The 13,861-nt window shown below is 40.6% G+C and overlaps 1 pseudogene; it reads right to left on the bottom strand.

The window, feature by feature from the left end:
- Nucleotides 1-13,293: 13,293 nt before the first annotated feature.
- On the bottom strand, nucleotides 13,294-13,586 carry LOC148001496 (large ribosomal subunit protein eL43 pseudogene; annotated as a pseudogene).
- Between the last annotated feature and the right edge of the window lie 275 nt (nucleotides 13,587-13,861).

Below are 13,861 nucleotides of genomic sequence, written 5' to 3'. Positions count from 1 at the left end.
ATTTGAAGAAATAATCACTTTCATAAGAAGTAGAATATCACCATTATTTAATACTCTCTACAGAGTAGAGATATCTGAAATGTCAACTGAATATGTGAATGAAACAAATCTTTTGGTAAATAAATAAAATGAGGCGCTGAGAGGCATTGTACTATAGATGAACCTGGAAAGTGTTGTGCTAAGTGAAAAGTCAGTCACAGGGATTGGGTGACTATATTGTATGAAAATGAGAAAATGTCCAGAAGACAGCACTAGAGAGGCTTAATGAGGCTATCCAGGGCTGGAAGAGGCGTGTTTAGGGGAGGAAAGTACAGGATTTCTTCTGAGAAAAAGAAAATATCAGAAAATCAATTTGAGGAGTAGACATGTAACTCTACAAGTATGTTTAAAAGCCCCTGGGGTGTGGAACTTAAATGGATGAATTGCATGGGATATAAATTACATCTCAATAAAGTTTTCTAAAACAAAACAGTGTCATTTCCTCATGAAAGGAATGTTTGTATCATCAACAAACTCATTCTCAAGTTGGGCTTACAGCACACATCTGTGGTCTCAGCATTCTGAGAGTTAAGGCAACAAGATCACATGAGTCCAAGAGTGAGTTTATAGCCATCTTTGACGGCATGTTAAGACCTATGAAAGAGAGTAAAAAAGTGAGCAAGAGGAAGAGGCAAAAACATAATAATAATAACAGAAAAGAGAATAAGAGAGAAGATAGAAGAGAGAGGTAAGGAAAGAGGGAAAGAGAACAGAAGAAGAGGGGGAAATAGGGCTCTTGTAGACTTTTCAAAGAGTCCTTTGATGTAAGAAACAAGTTTTCAGGCTCAACCAACAACATATATGGGATATGTTTTTTTAACTTTTCAACTCAATTTTTGAAAGAGAAAGATCAAAATTAGCCACATTATCTAACTTCTTTGAGCATCAGTTCCCTCAATTGTAAAATACACGCCCTGGCTTCATATCCACCGCACATCTGTAGACGAAAGAGCGTATCGCTTCGACAAAAAATGGCAGAGAAGAAATAAGCAGTCCTCTCAATCCAGCGCCAGCTGTTCTTCCCAAACACCCTAATTCTATGTTCCAAAGCAAACAGTCTCAAATTCAATATAACATCTCATGCACCGGTGCCACTAGACATGCTCCAGTCTGCCCTTCACTGCCTGTTAGCCAGGGAAACTCCTGTCCAGCCTCTGAGATCAAATGTCTCCTCTCCCAAAAGTAGTCAACCACGGGCAAAATGAAGCACTCCACTTTGCAGTCACATAGTAACTGTCTTAGTCAGGATTTCTATTCCTGCACAAACATCATGACCAAGATGCAAGTCGGGGAGGAAAGGGTTTATTCAGCTTACACTTCCACATTGCTGTTCATCACCAAAGGAAGTCAGGACTGGAACTCAAGCAGGTCAGGAAGCAGGAGCTGATGCAGAGGCCATGGGGGGATGTTACTTACTGGCTTGCTTCCCCTGGCTTGCTCAGCTTGCTCTCTTATAGAAGCCAAGACCACCAGACCAGGGATGGCATGGGCTGGCCTCCTCGATCACTAGTTGGGTTTCATGGAGGCATTTCCTCAACTGAGGCTCCTTTCTCTGTGATAACTTCAGCTTGTGCCAAGTTGACACACCAAACCAGCCAGTACAGTAACTAACCCCCGCTGGTTACTGTAAATTGCTCTGAATGGCATGTGTTTGGCACACGAATGGCTCATGCCCTTCTCCTAAGTGGCTCCACTTTGCTTACCTTTGCACCCCTAAATCTTGCTTTTCAGCAATAGGTGTCTCCATCAGAGCATCTATCCAGCCTGGACTACATAGCAAGTCCCAGACCATTCTGGGTTACATAGGAAAGCCTTGTTGCAAAAAAAACAAAAATCAAAACAAGGAAGGAGGAGGAAGAGGAAAATAATCCTAACAATTACCACTTTTATGTCAGTTGTTTTTTTCTGTCTCAGGGACACAATACCCGAGAAGGCCCACTGAAAATGAGGAAATGGTTCTCTTCTATAGTTGTGTGGTTCTGGTGTAGGCGCGTGCGTGTATTAGAGGACAAATGGGTTACCTCCTTCCACCATGTGAGTCTTGGAAAGATAGAATTCGATGTGAGGCTTGACTGCAAGTGCTCTCCTTGCTAATCCATCTCACAGGCCCTAGGTTCCACTGTTTCTTAAGAGCAGAATAACCTGGCAACCAGTCCTCTAGCACATGGGCCTTTGGGAGCTATTTAAGGTCTGCATCATAACGAGCTCTTAGCACAGTGACTTCTCAAAGCTCCTGTAACTAGCTGATAACCTTAAAGAGACATTAGCTAGAGATTACTGCTTACAAGTAAATTTAGAGGACTAAATGATTTGCCCCAGGACACTGAATTCATTAAAACAAAGTCCCTCAAGAAAGCCTTTACTCAAGTATTTGCAATTTTTTTCTAACTAAAACCTTAAATGCATGCATAACTACCATGTAATCTTTGAAGTAACTGACAGTATCTCCGTCTATTACAGTCCCCATTTAAATTTATTATTTCTAACTTTCCAGAAGGATTTTTAGAATGCCAGGAATACACATAGGATTAAAACAGCTTAAATAATGTTTTTATCTTTTTAATATTTTTGTGTTTAATGAATGTGTGTGTGCATGAATGTATGTCTGTGTATTGTGTGCATGTGCTGCCCAAGGAGGCATCCGGTCCCCTAGAACTGGAGTCGCTAACAGTTGAAAGCTTCCCAACACAAATGCTGGAAAACAAACTCAGGTCCTCTGCAAGAGCAGCAAGCATTCTTAGCTGCTAAGCCATCTTCCCAGCCCCTTAAAAGAAGGAAGAAAGAGGGAGGAAGGAAAGAAAAAAGGAGCAAAGGGAGGGAGGAAAGGAACAATGGAAGAAGAAAGGGATGGAGGAGGGGAGAGGGAAAGGAGGAAAGAGAAGAGAGGAGAGGAGAGGGGATGGGAGGGGAGGGGAGGGGACGGAAGAGGAAGGGAAGGGAAGGGAAGGGAAGAAGAAGGGAAGGGAAGGGAAGGGAAGGGAAGGGAAGGGAAGGGAAGGGAAGGGAAGGGAAGGGAAGGGAAGGGAAGGGAAGGGAAGGGAAGATTTCCACATAAAGATCTTGGTTTTGTTTCTTTTTTGAGACTGGGTCTCACTAGGTAGCTCTGGTTGAACTGGGGCTTTATTTGTAGAATAGGCTGGCCTCAAACTCATAGAGATTTGCCTGCCTCTGCCTTTGGAATGCTGAGATTAAAGGCATGTAGCACCTGTCCAGCCACCATTTGTACTTTAAAGCACTAAAAATAAGTGTAGATTAAAATAAGTACTTTTAATCACAATCAAAATGTGTCCCTACTTCTATATTTAGAAAAACAATTACAGGGCTGGAGAAATGGCTCAGAGGTTGCTTCCTGCTTTTCTAGGGAGCCCACGTTTGGTTCTCAGGACCAACACCTGCAAGTCTAGTGTCAGGGGATCTGAGTTTCTTCTGACCTTTGTGAACACTGAACACATGCAGCATACAAACACACAGACATATGGACACACAGAGAGAAAGACAGACACATACATGCACACATTATTTTTTTTAAATAAATATTACAAATAAGGACATCTGAAGACATTTCATTCCTTAGTTGACCAGCTGTAACAATAAGGAGACACAGACTTCATACTATAATAAGTAATGGTTTACTTGATGGTCTACTGTTAAAAGAATTAAAATTCAGATAAAACCTTAAAAATTTGAAGTGAATGATTTTCTAAATTTTAATTCATACACACCAGTCGGTTATTTTCTTAAAATATTAAGAAGTTTTCAGATTCAGTTTTAACCCAATACTTCTGTAAACTAAAGATTATTTTTTAATTTCTAAAAATAAACTAGTAATATAAAATATTCTGTTAATTGAGCTGTGCTTTATATATTTAAAGTTATTCTACTTTTTAAATTTTGTATTGATTCTTTGTGAATTTTACAGCATGCACCCTAATCCCACTCATCTCCCAGATGTTGCCCTTGCAATTTCCCCTTGGAAAGAAAAAAATACTCTCCATGGAAACTACAGTATATCACGATGTGTCACACAGTAAACCCTTTTGTCCACAGAGCTTTACTTGCAAATGTTCATTGCAATGAGTCATTGGTCTGGTTCATGGTGTCTGCTTCTGCTACACTCTCAATACTGGATCCCCACTGGGACTATTCTCAGATATCCTGCTGTTGCCCTGTGTCATGGAGATCCTTCAACTCAGGATCTGCAGGACTGGCCCCTGCACAGGCTTCAGCAGTTCATACTTGGGTTGAACCAACTCAGAGCCCTGGATCTGGGTGTGGGTGGTAGATGAATTGGTCAGCCTGCCAGCTCGCCTGTGCTGCCAAGGCGAGGGGTAGGGTCAGCTCAGCTCAGCCCTCAGACACTAACATGACACCAGGAGGCAGCCCAGAACAAATATCTACATGGCCTTTGATGCTAACATGGGCCATGGACATCCACACAGACCCCTGCTGTGGCAGGGCCGTGAACCTAGAGGTATTCCTTGGCGCAGCATGACCTAGATATCAGCATATCCTCAAGTGCAAGTACTGGCTACTCACATGAGGCTGTTCCTCCTGCCATCACTGTTTCCTGCCGCCAATGCCGCATGGCCTCTCCTCAAGTTAATGTAGTTTGTTATCAGAATAATGTTTTATTTTTATAACTGTAAATAAAGCAGTAATATACTAAGAAGCAAACAAAGAATGTATAATTCTATTCTCAGATTGATATACCCTGTAATTTTCTATAATATTTAAATGAATTGCACTATTCTCAGGAGATCATTGGAAAATACAGGGATGATCTAAATTAGATCATGCTTCTCAGTTTGAATTATCCAATAAATGGGATTTTTAATACCATCTTGTAAGCAATTATGTGTGTAGAATTCATGATAAACATTTTTAATGTTGAATTACATTTGCTTCTTTGTGTGTGTGTGTCAGCATGAGTGAATGCGGGTGTGCACTAGCTGTGTGCATGTAGAAGTTAGAGAACAACCTGCAGGAACCAGTTCTCTCCTTCCACCATGTGAGCTCCTCAAGTCAAACTTAAGTCATCAGCCTTAGTGTCACATGCCTTTACCCACCAAGCCATCATCTCCCCAGCTCCTGGTGAGAAAACTGTAAAACAGCAGATGCAAATTCCCACAATCATGTTAAATTTGAATAGTAAGCCTTATAGAAATGTGTCCTCTGAGTGTAAAGTAAAATTGAGATTGTGAACTCTTTTTGTCAGGGCAGCCTGGTTTTGGCTACTAGTCACCTCTCACTATGACCACATGTGTGCAAGACACATACATTCACCATAAAAGATGCAGAAAGGATTGAATCTAAATAAGGAGAAAGGAAATAATAACAGATCATTCATTCCATTGGTTCAGAGGTTGACACCCTTCCTTTGTAAAAGGCCGTATAGTAATTACTTGGGGCTCTCTGGAACACAAGGCCCAACTCTGTCAACTACAACATTGAGAAATAGGAATTGCTAAACTCTACTTACCATAGACAGGGTGGGTCAGGGTTTGGTCTCCATGAAATAGATTGCCAACTTCTAACTTATTTGAATGCATTAAATGCAAAGAAAACAAACAGGGTCGACTTGATTCCCTAAACAACCAGTTAACTTTACAAATAACTCTGTGTCTGTGTGTGTGTGTGTGTGTGTGTGTGTGTGTGTGTGTGTGTGCGTGCGTGCGCGCGCGCGCGTGCGTGCGTGTGTGTTTAAGAAAATTCCAATTGTTCAATCTTACCAATGAAGACTTGGGAGCCAGATGCTATATCAGAGAGGCAGAGAGAAAGCACCCAACTGCCCTTCCTCCACAGTGAGGCCCCAGATGAAAGGTCCTTCTCTCATCCTGTCTTGAAAACCCTCCTTCAAACTGAATGTCCCTCCCTTCTACTTCCTGCACATCTGTCTGTCCTCCCAACTTCCTCCTACTCTCTATGTCTTTTTCTTAATATTCCTATGTTCACTTCCTGTCAACTAGTCACTTGCTCCATCTCTTGACCTGTGGTGAATGTTATTTAATCTCATTACAATATTCAAGCAGGAAGCTCTTGGATTAAAAATGGGTGCTAAGGTTAAGGGTGAACCACACCACAACTAAAGATAGGCTTTTCCAGTAAATAACACAATCTCAGTTTTCACAATGTGATCAAATACCCTGCAAAAACTAAATTAACCCTCAACAATATTTCATAGTTATTTTTCAGAGTTGCTTGGAAGCTGAATTCCATGATTCAAGTACATCAAATATAGTTCAAAATAATGTTAATGTGAATATGTTATATTGCTTATGACTCTCTTATCTGTGTTCCCATATGCAGGAAAAACTAGCCACACAGAGACCAAGTTTGCTAAAACCCACTCTTAAGCACTCATTTAGAAGGTATACCCACTTGAAGTCATTCACTGTTCCCTGTAATAAAAGAAAAATATCAGTAAGAGATTGGAGCCTGGAATTTATATCTTTAGTTACATTTTTTAGAAACTTTTTAAAATGTGTATGGATATTTTGCCTTCATTTATGTCTAAGGACTGTCTGCATCCCCGCTGGTTCTGTCAAAGGGCAGGATTCCCTGGGATTGGAGGTACAGATGGTTGTAAGCTGCCATGTTGGTCCTAGGAATGGAATTTGAGTCCTCTGAAAGAAGAGTCGTTGTTTTTAATCACTGAACTATATGTCCAGCCCATCCTCTACTTATATTTGATAAAATCAACCAGTCTTTTCAAACGTCTGCCTGCAACATATTAGATAACTGGAATATTTACTGAGATTGACAATATCTGCCAGCAAATTCACTTATTTTTCTCTAATCATTGACTAAATTCAAGTTTTAAAGTCAATTTTGTGAAGGGTTTATATTCCTAAATGAGGAAGAAAAATTTTATGAGAAAAAATTTACCTTTCAAAAATGTATACAAAGTTTCCTTTGTATGTGGAAATGTACAGTAAACAGGCTGCCGGCTTCTGCACCAGATACATTTTGACTCCAGAAGGCAGACTATTTTTAATGCTAAGGCTCAACACCTGCTTTTGTTTTAAGATATGTTATAGTGTATCAATGACACAATGATGGCCACAGATGGATCTTAAATATAGTTATTCTGAATTGGCTAATGAGCTATCTCAGTCTCCTTTGTTTACTAGGGTCCTACCTAACATACCACACACACACACACACACACACACACACACACACACACACACACACACACACACCAAGGGTCATAAGGACAATAGTCATATTTTTCCTGGAGTGCAATGTGAAAGCATTTTCCTCTAACTCAATTTGCAACAGGCATATCAAATTACATAGAACTGGCAAAAATCAACATTTTTTTTTGTAAGAGTAAATCCTGCCAAAGTAATTCTTTTCTTTCTTTTTTAACCAACTGCAAATCTGGCAGATGGTAGAGCAATGATCACCTTGAAAAAATATAGTCTTTGTCTACTTTTCATTATATACATCACATGTTTTTAGACATTCGGTGTGAGCATTGTGGAACTGTGAAAGGAATACATCCCTCTTCTTTCTCTGTACCCTCTAAAACTAACTTCAGCAAACAGGCCTAACAGAGACTGGGACTGGCTATTGAATAGACTGAATACACAGATTATAGATCATCTCTGTCTCCAGAGAGGCAGGAAAGTGGAATTCCACCTGTTTTCAAAATTAAATGGCCTGGTATTACATTTCTGAAAAACTCCAAGCAACCTAGTATCGTGTATCTGCACTAAAGCATCACCACCTTCTATTATGCTGACCAATAAGAAGTCATAAGGAAATTAAAACTTAACAAGATATTCCAGGAAATCCACAAGTGATCTTTTATTAGGGTAGCTTTTTCCGAACCTGTAGATAGCATGTCCACATGCTTCAACTGTAACGTCAGCCTAGTGTTTTAAGCAAGGTGTCAGAACAATACAAGGACTTGCTGGGCTTCTTTCCCTTGTTCATTCGCAGAACACATGATGTGAACATTTACTGTAAGTCAGGATCCAGGAACAGGACAGTTTAAGATTAACATACTTATATTTTTATATGTGAACCCGCATGGAGCACACACTAGAAAGTGTGGTGTTGTGTGCTCTAGCAGGATTAGCAAGCTTCACGTTTAATGAAAAGCCAAGAATAGTATTACTGTCAGGCCACCCCTCACATGAAAATCCAGTGTTTTATGGGAAGGGAAGGTGAAATAAAAACAGAAGGAAAGCATAGAAGGACACAGTGCACTGAGCAGCGCTGAGCTGCTTTACATGTCTCACACATGGACATGGAGTTATCAAAGGTGGACAATAGTAAGAAATGAAAGTTGGAGTTAACATAAAAAGAAAAGCCAAACATCATGAACTTATTCTATAGGGTAGCAGAACACAAATGAAGCTTTTTCTTTCCTCGCTAACGTGGTATGAGTTGAGGATGGTAGTGCACTCCTATAATTCCAGGATTCAGTAGATGGAAGAAAGGGGTCAAGGAGTTAAAGGTCAGCCTCTACTTTGTCTTAAATTTTATGAGAGCCCAGGCTTAGTGATATGTTATCTCAAAAATCAAGATAGGGCTGGAGAGATGGCTTAGTGCTTAAGAGCACTGGCTGCTTTTAGAGGATGTGGGATGTTATTAATGAGTCTGTCTTGTAAAAGAAGACTTATACAGTTTTAATTTATGTGAATGTGTCTGTGTGAGTGAATGCAGTGTTCAGAAATAGGTCAGAAGAGGATGTCAGAATGCCCCAGAGCTGGGGTTACGGGCAGTTGTGTGCCCTACAATGTGTGTGCTATGAACCAAAATTCGGTTCAGGAATCTGAACACAGTAAGGGCTCTTAACTCATGAACCATCCTTCCAACCTCAAACCACAAGAGTTTTATGAATGACCTAGCATTCAATTTAGATGAAATGGTCAAAGTGTAGAGGAAATTTCATAGCTGACATAGGAAATAAAAAATCTTGAATAGTCTTTTATGGATTAAAGAAATGTATTAGTCATGCACAGTAGGACTTACCAGTAATGTACCAATATCTTCAATACTTGGGAAGCCCAGTCAGGAGGGCTTAGAGTTGGGAGGCAGCCTGCTCTATGCAATGTATTTCAAGTCATCCTAGGATACATAGCAAGGCACTGTCTCAAAAAACAAGTTATTAGTGTTGAGAAGGCTAGGCTGATTCCACGACAGGCTTCAAATCGGCAGATAGGGAGACCAGGCCTATATCTCTGTCTCCAAGAGCTGGGCAATTCCAGGCAAGTCCAGGCCTCAGAAGCTGCCCTGCCACCTGGCCTGAGGCAAGGACAATGGGTCAACAGCAGTTTCCAGACTTCCTCAGTTACTTCCTCAGTAACAGTTCCCAGACCTTCCCAGCGAGTTTGCAGCCTCCACAGCCCAGTAATGGAATATCTGTAGAGATAGACCCAATAGATTAACATAGAGGTCACCTACCCCAGACTTCCCTAAAGTGCTTTAAATTATACCTGCAAGGTCACTTGGTTGTCTCTCTATTCTGGTAATGGGAGACCCCAGCATGCTAGACTTCTGAAGAATAAAACACTCTTTGCATTTACATACTATTTGAGTCCTGCGTATCATTATTCGAAGAATCATGGACCCTTACAGTGTAAACCTCTTACAAAGAAATATAAGTCCCAAATAGATTCTACCATGTCTACATATATGTTGTAGGCAGAATAATGGTTCTACAAACAGGTACTCCACCCAGTCCCTGAAATGTGAATATTTTACCTTGCAAACTGAAAGACTTTTCAGAGCTGATCAGGGATTCTTAAATGAGAAGGCTAGGTTACATTTTCCAGTTGGCTTCAATGCTATCCCAAGAGTCCTTGAAAATGAAAAAAGGTGTGTATCCTTCCAGGCATGAGAAAAACTGGAGATGGTACATTCATGATTTTAAAGATGAAGGAAGGTACCACATGCATTTAAATGCTGATAAGTGGGATAGTTAATCAGATAATGGGAAAATATTTCAATAAATAATTCATAAAAGAAGATATCAAAATTGTGGGTCTCCCATCTCCCCCTGCATTGTTGGCCATCAATCCATGAGGTTGAAGGGAGCAGAGTTGATGAACAGGGTGTCAGATAGCTAGTCAGTATAAACAGAAATGATAACACATTCTGGGACCAGCATCAGGGAGACAGATCAACTTTAATTGGAGTGAATCAAAGGTTATATAGTTTTGGGGAAACTGGTAGGAATATCCAGGGTAGGCAAGGATCATTGACTGAAGGCTAATTGAGATGCCTCATTAGCATGGGGAGGCATTCCAGGAATCTAAAGTGCTTGCTGAACAGGTTCTTATCAGGAGAAAGGAAGCTGAAGCTGTAATCTAACCAAGGCCATGTGACAAGGTAGAGGGTATGGGGGTTTCAAGTTCAGAGAAGGAGAAGCCCTGTGGACAAAGGGAGTCTGCCATTTTGCACAGAGCTTGAGACTTTCTGGTAATGTCAGACTTCAACCTGAGCAACAAGGTTTCTCCACAAAAATGATCAAGGACCATAAGAAAAGTTATTAAGCTTCATTAGTTACCTGGAAAATTCAAACTGAAAGGACAGCGAATAGTATTACACATCTGAAAGTTAAATGGATATACCAATAATGAGATGCCAATCAATGTATATTCCACACTGCTGGTGGGACAGTCCGTTGATGCTTCCCAAGACTGTATAGCAGCATATATGAAAATATAATGGATATACCCTACATAAAGTAATTTTACTGCTAGGTAAGACCAGGGAGTGGGGAGGATTGAGAAGGATTAGGAGGTATAGACTTGGAGGAAGAGTGTCACTATGGGTGGGCTTTGAGGTTTCTAAAGCACATGTCAGGCCCAGTGTCTCCTCTACTATGTCTCTAGCAGCATGCCTGCCATGCCTGCAGCCATGCATCAAGTCATGATGACAGTGGACTAAATCTCTGAAACCATAATCAATCAAGCTGTCAATTAAATTCTTTTATAAGAGTTGCCTTGGCCATGGTGTCTCTTTAAAGCATTAGAACAGTGACTAAGACAAGCATGTGTGCTCTTTAGTCATTCCACTATCTCTTTAACCCCACGCTGTATATAATTTAAAAATAACTACCGGTGGTATAATGAAACAGCTGTACAGCAACAGAAAGAAATACTGCAGAACTGAAAAGGAGAATCAGACCTCCCCGAACGAACACAGAAAGTTCCACAAAATATTATTACTACCTGTGAAAAGCAAAGTGTAAAAGAATACTTATAGAACACTATTCTTTGTGTTAAAAAACAAAAAGGAAGAAAAAAGTGAATATATGTGTAGGTGGTAGTTTGAATGAAAATGTCACTAATTGGATGAAGAGTGTCACTGGGGGCGGGCTTTGAGGTTTCAAATGCTCAAGCCCAGCCCAGTGGCACTCTCTTCCTGCTGCCTGTGGACCCAGATGTAGAACTCTCAGCTCCCTCTCCAGCACCATGTCTGCCTGTGTGCCGCCATGCTTCCTGCCAACTGTAAACTGTAAACTGTTAGGCACCTCCACTTAAATGCTTTCCATTATAAGAATTTTCACGGTCATGTTGTCTCTTCACAGCAATACAAACCCTAAGACAGGATATTATTATTAGTGCAAGAAGAGGGAGTAGGAGGAAGAGGAGGAAAAGAAAGAAAAATGAATGGTAAAAGGGTGTAACAGGAGATGTTATTTTCTTAGTGTGGGCTTCTATAAAATTTAGCACAAATTTGATAGCTTGTGAACAATGGAGGTTTTTTTTTTTTTCTCCCACTTTCAGAGGTTACCGATGAAAGCTCCAGTATGGCAAGACTGGGAAGGACTTCTGGGTTTCAGATTGCCAACCTCTCAGTTTTTCACCAGGTAGAAAGCAGAAAGAAGCAAGCTCTTGGTGAAAGAGTCAAGAGGAGAGATAAAGCATCAGCCTAGCATACATGAGGGGAGGGTTTATCCACAGCTCTTGGAGAAAGCAAGCTTTTGTAGCACTGATCCTGTTCACGAGGGTTATGATCACATCTCAGCCCAGTTTTCCCACAAAGCTTACTCTCATAATAGAAAGCAAAGTTTCAGTGAAATGTTATTTCATGTGTTCATGCAATTTTCCCATAATTTAAAACCTCCCATTCTATGGAGTTTTGTTCTAAGTGAGCATTTTTCTGATCTAGAATTTGTGAGAATTTACCCTGAGCAAAAAACTGCATGGAGAAACGATGAAGAATGTAGAAGGATTCTCTGGGCAATGTGGTCTTGTACATAAAACTAAAGAATATCTAGAGATTTAAGAGCAGAGCTCTGTGAGCTGTTGCAGTATGTTGTATTTATTACTATACATCCATTTTTTAAAAAAAAATCCAGATGTGTTATCATGCAAAACATAAGATATGTTCTTCCATAACGTATCTGGCTTGTTAGCTAGAGCCTTGTTTGCACGTATCAGAAAGTGACCTGATCTGGTGGAGCAGTGACTAGATGCCACTCCTCTGTTTCTCACCTAGCTTCATAATACTGGGACAAGTTCTCAAGTTCTCAGAGTCATGAACACCCACCCTCCATCCCTTCCAGCTCTGAAGAGAAGGCCCTGCAATTTACTCCTGCTTTTGCTACTTCTCTGGCGGTGTCTAGTTCGTGGAAAGCAAACTCAAATGTGTTTAAAGTAGACTATAATGTAGATCTCAGACTACTTGCCTGATGAGCAGGAAGCCCTTGGGTTCACTCCTCTCCCAGCACTGCAGAGAAACAAAGTGTCTATGGGATTCCAACACAAATACCACAGGCAGGGATCATGTTAAAAATGGGATCGGTACACAGACATGTGTGAGGCATGGATTATGGAAAAATTTGTGATCAGTTCACAGATCCTCTCCTGCTGCCTCTTCACTCTTCTATTTAATCCTCACTTCTTGTGTAGGACCCATTCGTCCGGTTACTCCTAATTTTTGGTTTTAACTTTCCTTCACTGAGAGCGATCTCACTCTCAATAAGTGTAGTTCCAATTTCAAGTTTCTGGTAGGAAGAATTTGACATGCACAGTTTGGGTCACAAGTCCATATGTGATCTGATTTTCTTTGACCAAGCATGAAGGAGTACAACAAAGATATAGACTGCCTGAGGCCCAGGTTTATGGAGAGGAAGCAAGCAGGGCCACTGTGCAATGAGCCAATATGGAAAAAAGAACCTACCTCTATTTTTGAGCAAAGACCAAAAAAAAAAAAAAAAAAAGACTGAGTAAGACACCCCCATGTTTGTTGTTGTGTTGTTATTGTGTAAGTTAATTCACTTATTGAAGACTAGACAAGCCTCAAGCAGTAGTGCTTCTGGTCTTTCAGGTCCTTCAGTCTTCTGGTGGCAGACTTGACTGTGGCTGCAGAAGTGTAGATTCAGGCCCTGTCAGCCATTATTTCCAGGTAGGAACCACAGTGCCAGATGCCAGTGGCTCCTCTCTTCCTCTTGGTCTTGCCACAGAAGGAGCAAGTGTACATGGCTGCTGGCTGATTTCAGCTCTTTTCTCTATTTTGCAGAGGGAGGCACTATAAGTTGTTCCATATTTGCAAAGGAGCCTGCCCTTCTTGGTGTAGGAACCACATCACAGGAAAGTAAGCCCAAGCCCAAAGACAACTACGTTTCTTTAAAACCAGAAAAAGCAAAGTTTTATGTAAAATATGCCTATTACTAATACCTGTATTAGTATATTTGTGACATGTATGCAAAGGCTTTATGAATCAGATACATTTTACTTTTATCTTTTTATTATGAAAAGTCTCAGACATGCAAAAATAGTACACTCTAGCCTTCACTCAACAACCCCAAATGTTGAACCAATTACATAATCACAGTTTAACACCCCAAGAAATAGGA

Source organism: Rattus norvegicus, chromosome 14 (genome assembly GCF_021556685.1).
Source record: "Rattus norvegicus strain SHRSP/BbbUtx chromosome 14, alternate assembly SHRSP_T2T, whole genome shotgun sequence".
NCBI classification, from domain to species: domain Eukaryota; kingdom Metazoa; phylum Chordata; class Mammalia; order Rodentia; family Muridae; genus Rattus; species Rattus norvegicus.
Note: the sequence above shows the minus strand (reverse complement) of the source record. Positions and strands in the feature narration are given on the sequence as shown.